This window comes from Engraulis encrasicolus, chromosome 4 (genome assembly GCF_034702125.1).
Source record: "Engraulis encrasicolus isolate BLACKSEA-1 chromosome 4, IST_EnEncr_1.0, whole genome shotgun sequence".
In the NCBI taxonomy this organism is placed as follows: domain Eukaryota; kingdom Metazoa; phylum Chordata; class Actinopteri; order Clupeiformes; family Engraulidae; genus Engraulis; species Engraulis encrasicolus.
This window is the reverse complement of record NC_085860.1, coordinates 39424602-39431957: the sequence shown is the minus strand read 5'-3', so window position 1 is coordinate 39431957 and position 7356 is coordinate 39424602.

Genomic DNA, 7356 nt, shown 5'->3' with positions numbered 1-7356 from the left:
TTATAATTGCTCCATAACAAGGTTTATGTTTTTTGTTTTATATATTTATATTTTCTGCTGAATCTCCAGAACGTTTCCCACATCCTTATGCAAAAAGGGGCTCCACTCCCCGTTGCACAGGCATAAAGAAGTTGTCAGCTTTTTTTTCTCGACACCTCTAAGTGCTCAGTTTTCGGTAAAATATGTCAGCAGGTTCCTCATTAAAGCCCTCTGAAAGGGCAAAGCTGTTCGCCTCGAAAGGCAACGTCGAGTGTGTGAGTGCCACGTGTAAGTGGACGGGTCCATCAGGAGCACAGAACCTTTTGTGCAAAGACTGCCTGATGGTCTTTCGATTTCCATGGAAGACGGAAAGATTGTGTGTGTGTGTGTGTGTGTGTGTGTGTGTGTGTGTGTGTGTGTGTGTGTGTGTGTGTGTGTGTGTGTGTGTGTGTGTGTGTGTGTGTGTGTGTGTGTGTGTGTGTGTGTGTGTGTGTGTGTGTGTGTGTGTGTGTGTGTGTAAGAGAGAGTGCACACACATACAGTATGTGAGTGTCTGTACACCCGTGTGTGTGTGTGTGTGTGTGTGTGTGTGTGCGTGCGCGCATGTGCACACGTGTGTGTGTGTGTGTGTGTGTGTGTGTGTGTGTGTGTGTGTGTGTGTGTGCACGCGCGCTCGTGCGAATGTGCACACGTGTGTGTGTGTGTGTGTTTGCGTGCGCGCGCGTGTGTGCGTGTGTGTGTGTGTGTGTGTGTGTGTGTGTGTGTGTGTGTGTGTGTGTGTGTGTGTGTGTGTGTGTGTGTGTACTCTGGGGACATTTTGTCACTTTGAGATGTCCTCTGTCCTCTGCAGCTTTTCATTTATTTCTATCATGATGTGTGAGTTTGTAGAGTGCTTTGTAGACTATGTAAAACATTAAATGAACAAAGTAACATTAACATTTCAATGACGATTAGCAATTAGTCATTAAAACAGTGACGGACAATCTTTTGTAAAATATCAACAGCAATGATGACCTTAATATTAATATAAAAAGTAATTTGGTTAAACTTTGAATAGGTGAGTGGACTGGCACCTTTGGAAGTAAAATGAGTACTATTCAGGAGGTCAGTCTACACCAGTGTATAAGGCTGAAGCAGTAACTGAATGAATTTACTGTATAGTCATTGACTTGAGCTGAAGGATGACTGCAGTAGCGCAAAATCAAAGACAGCAGGTGCTCAGTAGTGGAAGAAAGAGGACAAGAGGGGAAATCAGGCTGAGCATCATAGTTTCAATTCATCGATTCTCCGATCTACCAATTTCAGTCTACATTTGATGGACCTAATAACAATGAACTTCAGGGTTATTTACACATTTTCCAATAACATCTCTGTTCAACTCTCTGGCGAAAATGAGAACGTTAACGAGATCGCCTGCCTCATGCCATTTAGTCTACGTGACCTCAGTGTGAGGTTTCCAATAGTCGCTACATCATTCGATGCACTGTAAAGTCACAGAGTCCATCTAACATTTTAGAGCACAATCTGCACACAGACTCTCATCTATTCACACTATCTGGATTTTTGGAGGCTATTTTTTTCCGTCAATCTGTGCACTGCAGGTCAGTTCACAAGCTTTTTTATCAACAAGGTCAACAATCAGAGAACAAAGAATTAATCTATAGAGTTGTGTTTTTTTGTTTCTTGTTAACACTCCTACTTCTTCAAATGCGAAGTCAATTGAGCAGCCTCCGTGGGGAATTTCAGCTCCAGCATGACTTCATTTGGAGACGGGTAACTCACGCTGTGAAAGCAACCAGGCGCAGGCATCAGGCATCAGGCACCAGGCGCATTAGTCAGAGCAAACTGCAGGTTGGGGAACGGATGTGGCTTTTTTTTTGAAGCGGCATGAAGTCATTTGAAGCCCAGAGCACAAAACCACATTCATTAGTCATAAATGATCGGAGAGCAAAAGGGACGGCTGAGGAAGAAGTGTGGGGAAGAAGGGATGGCAGAGAGAGACAGTGACAGGCAGGAGATAAAGAGCAAGGCAAACAGTGAAACACAGAGCTGAGACAGACAGATGGAGACACAGAGAGAGAGATGGGGAGAGAGAGAGAGAGAGAGAGAGAGAGAGAGAGAGAGAGAGAGAGAGAGAGAGAGAGAGAGAGAGAGAGAAATAGATGAGAGAGAGACACAGAGAGAGAGAGACAGTGAGAGAGAGAGATACAGGGAGAGAGAGAGAGATGGAGACAGAGAGAAAGAGAGAAAGAGATGAGAGGGGGAGAGATACAGAAAGAGATGAGAGAGAGAGAGATGGAGACAGAGAGAAAGAGATGAGATGGGGAGAGAGAGATGAGAGTGGGAGAGATACAGAAAGAGATGAGAGGGGGAATTAGAGCAGGGTACAAAGGCGGAAAGTGATGGAAGGAGAAACAGAGATGAGAGACAGAGAGGATAAAGAAAATGAAAGGGACAGAGGCAATGGAGAGATTGGCACAGAAGATAAAACAGAGGAGAGGAAAAGGAGACGGTGAGTTGTTAAGGATGAGAGGAGTAAAATCTTGTAGAGAGAGAAGACATAGTTGAGTACAGAAGATGGATAGAGCAAGACAGATGTGTGTGCGAGAGAGAGGGGGGAGTGGTCGGATGTTGTTAGAAGACAGATTGAGGTAGACAATTAAAGAAAAGAGAAAAGAGGAGGACGGGGTGTATCGAGTCGTTTAGAGGGAGAAGACAAGTATATCAGGAGAGGAAATTAAGAACAGAGGGATGGAGTTAAGAATGTGGGCGCGAGTGTGTGCGTGTGCGTGTACTGCATCAATCTAAGTCCGTTAGGCCATTGCTATTGGAGTACAGCAACAAGGTGGGGCCCTCACTCCATGTGGAGGCAGGATTTGGTTTTGACCCCTTTTGCTGGGCTAGTTTTGTTGTTACTGGTAAAAGTAAAAGTGTAAAAACATTTCTTCACTGACAGGTTAAGGTTAGAGATTGTTTTGGTTTGGGCACAGTTTAGTAGACCTATTCTTTGGGTATTGTTAGGGTTAATATGAATGGAAAGTGTGATATGAGAGAGAGAGAGAGAGAGAGAGAGAGAGAGAGAGAGAGAGACAGAGAGAGAGAGAGAGAGAGAGAGAGAGAGAGAGAGAGAGAGAGAGAGAGAGAGAGAGAGAGAGAGAGAGAGAGAGAGAGAGAGAGAGAGAGAGAGAGAATATGCGTGTGTGTGCGTGCGTGTGCGAGAATGCATGCGTGTGTTTTAGAGTGCACGCACACACACACACGAGCAAGCACGCACACACGCACGCGTGTGTCGTAGTGGCGACTCCATGGCCTCCCCCTCTGCGCTTAATGAATAGGATCTCCTCTGAGCCATTACAGAGCCGCATTAATGGCCTTGGAAGCCCAGCTCCAGCTCTTGCGGCCGGGGTCACTAAACACAACGCTTTCCATTTAGCAGTTTAGCCCTGGCTTGTTACCAGCCAATAGCCTTTTATGTGCCATTAAACCAGGCTCTGATTGGTCCCCCAGGATGCATCTCACCGACAGCAACGTTATCATGGCAGAGGCCCCGTGGGGGACGGCCGTGAAAGTGCACAAACAACGACGGAAAGGACAACAACAACAACTACGTATATCGGCCACAAACAAGTTTTTATTTTTAGGTGGGTAATGGAGAGTGCCCTTCAAAATACGTGCCAACTCTGATGAGAGACTCTCAAAATGTTTGTTGGAACTGGAAGCGGAGACAGGGACCAAGTTCCAGTAAGCGGTGCAGTGGGTGGCAATACAGTAGGTGGGGGGCCAGACAAGAGGCATCTAAAGGAGAGAGGGGTGTGAAAAAAATAATCCCTGGCAGAGGAGTATCAGGGCTCTGATGCCAGTTAAGTGCCTCCAGTGTCATTAACAACTTATTAAGGGCTTAGAAACATTCAGTGTTTGGCGGATATTGTTATAGAACCTTTCTTAAAAGCATGGTTGCTAACCAGTCTGCCAATGGGAAATTGCATTGCAACCAAGTAAGTTGCTAACTTAGTTAGCAACGACAGTTTCGAAAAACGCACTCCTGACCAATACTGAATGGTAAGGTGAGGAACATAGCCATTTGACAATCAGGGAATACACCAGTATGGGCCTGTGCATATTTCCTGTGACACAGCACATGTTTTTGCCATGCAGGGTGTGTAGTTCTTTTCATCGCCTGGGGGAGGAAACGAATAAAAAAACAACCTTTTTTGTTTTTTACTACAGGGCAATTGAGGTCTGGCATTCATAGACGATCCACAGCCATTGAGTTTAATCAATGCTAGAATCATTGCTTTTTCACACTGGCTGTAGCTTTGTCCAGTGGATTGCAGAGGCATTTAATAGGCACAGGTTAAGACCAAACGGAATATTTGAATTATCCGGTTCAGTTTTTAGCTTCAGTGTTTCCCAACTGTTTTGGCTTGTGTATACCCCCTCAGCCTTTTTTTCATTCCATGAATACCCCCTCACTCGTGCTCTATATCCCAATGTGACGATGCTGCATACATTTTTTCAATTTTCCACGTACCCCCTGCAGTGTGCTCCCGTACCCCTAGTGGTTCACGTACCCTTGGTTGGGAAACACTGTTCTAAATAACGGCATCTCAGCCTACTAAAATAAAGAATAAATCCTAGCCTACATAAATAAGCAGACAAAAATCAATCAGATTTTTCATTTCCGATTTGCAGTCTGATGACTGAAGGCAAAAATGTGTCCCAGAACACAGCTTGTGGGAATAGTAGTTGGACTGTGCACTGGGCCTGCCTGGAAGAAAGGATTCCTTGTTTGTTGTGAAGGCATGCTTTTAGGTACTGTAGCACTCAATAAAATGCCACTCAATACAAATAGTGGATTGGGCATAGGTCACAGGTATTAACTAATGTTGTGGAGTTGGTGAGCAAAATGCTTTTAAAGGGGTCATATCTGCTAAGCTGTGTATGCCCAAGGTAAGCCATTGTGATAAAATCGTCGTGAGTACAATGCTTTTAGAGCTTACTCACAAACAGGTGTGGCGAATCTATGAGGATATTCTGAGTAAACAAACACAGTGTTGCTTAGAGCTGCCTGTTTGAGTTGTGTGGGTACTGTGGATTTTGGATTTGGTAGCCATGGGTGTGCACAGATAGGGATGAGGTGGTGCTGAAGCAACTGCCCCTTTTCCCCTATACTGAACAAAAATGCCCTTTTGAAAGGTCTTTTTTCAAGATGCACGGTGGTAGGCCTACATATTGATATGATCATATTGATTAAAAGCGTGTGATAACAATGCCCGGATAAATAACATATAACTTAGTAAAGCAGCCAGATGTTCCACCACCACACCTTGAGCACCTGCTCCTAAAAATGTCTGTGCACGCCATTGACGGTAGCTATGCTCTGTTGCTTAGAGCTGCCTGTTTGAGGTGTGTGGGTATTGTGGATTTAGGATACGGTAGCTGTGCTCCTCTCCCCCACCACCACTTAATGTAGCTGGGTGGGGCAAGCTTAACGAAAAAGTGCACCGCTGTTTCTGGTCTTTGATTTGTAATGTCTGGCCTCAGGGGCGGCCCGAGGCATAAGCGAACTATGCGATGGCTTAGGGCCCCCACGCCAACAGGGCCCCCTGTGAGCAACAAAGTTCCAAGAGGAAATTACCTGTCGACCATTTTCATGTACCACATTTAATTGTAAAAACCCAACAATAAACAGAATGTAATGAAGAGTAATAGTTTTGAAGTAAAACAAAGATATTCCTTCATGATAAATGACTTTCTGTTTGAGAAATGTTGCTCCAAGGAGTGCAGTGCATGATGGGTACACCACAGACAGCCTACTTAGCTCCTACCCCTCACTTGTAGGTGATGGTATGGGGGGCAGGGGGTGACATTTTGCTTAGGGGCCCTTAAAGGCTTGGGCCTGCATGCCCTACAACAGGGGAAGCGGCAGCATAGGGGTCTTGTGGTGTCAGCTCCAAGTCTAAATGACCTGTAGCACTCCAAGTCCATGACAATGGCTTAACAAGTAGGCCTACCCCAAATGCAGTCACTGGATTTCTGAAAAGATTAGAAGGATCACCATAATGAAGGATCATGTCCACTGCCTGACTTGATTAGGCCTTGCATTGTGTTTCCATGACAACAGTTTTCACAATTACAGGGTCATAGGGTTCATTGTATAGTTGTTTGAAAAAAAAGAGAAAGACTCATACTTATTATCACGTATTAAAGAGAAAGAAACTCTTCAACAAACTCATTATTTAAGGCTGTTTGACTGTTGTTTGCGGCCAACTGGGCTTTAACTTGTGTCGTATGATGCTGACACAGGTGGTGCTGGTTGGATACTTCTGCTGAGCAAACACCCTGTCAAGCTAATCCTTCATTGTGTGTGTGTGTGTGTGTGTGTGTGTGTGTGTGTGTGTGTGTGTGTGTGTGTGTGTGTGTGTGTGTGTGTGTGTGTGTGTGTGTGTGTGTGTGTGTGTGTGTGTGTGTGTGTGTGTCTTGGGTGTTGTCTTACTGAATTGTAAACTGCTGTGTGCGAATGCATGTGTCAGAGTGCACACTTACACAGGCGGTGAGTATCTCAGGGCTACTTAGAACTCCCCTCCACGAGCCATAAACCCAGATAATCAATACTCAGGCGGCACATCCAAGCAATCGTCCAATTGAATTACATTTACAATTCAATTTGTCGAATTAAAAATAAAGCGTCAAATGCAATATGAGCCTGTCTGGGCAGGTTTTTTTGCGCATGTGTATTAATTTTCATTGCTTTTCTGGGGATTGGTTGTGTTCGTGCCATTGGTTCAGCATTCATTCAAATCAACACTGTAAAAATGCATACTTCATAATCAGATTATATAGATTGCCCGTGCACAAAAAAATTGCACTCGCCAGCACGCGGCCAATTTATCAAATTAGCTTTAATGCACAGCGTCTACAGGGCGTATTTGTGTCGGGGGGCAATGGATGATGAGGAAGTCTTCCCCTGTGCGTCTGCTCCAGTAAAATGGAACCCCATTGGAGTGTCCAGCCCCAGCCCAGCCCAGACCTGACCAGCAGGGAGAGAAGTCAGCGATTTGGGGGTAACTCAAGACACCCTGGCCTCCACCAATGCCCCCCTTTGGAGAAGAGTGGGTGGGGGCGGACATTTTATATGCTGACCAAACACCAAGACGTCGTTTTCTAATGGAATTACTCGGCACGCGCCATCTTTTAATCCCTGGCGGAGTGCAGAGAGCTCACCGCAGAGGGATGGAGGGAGGCAGATAGAGAGATAGGGATAGATAGGGGATAGATAGTAGACAGACAAACAGACAGACAGTAAGACGCAGAGATTGAGGGATCAACAGAGAGATAGAGACAATGAAAGGAAGCAAGAGAGCCAGACAGAATGAG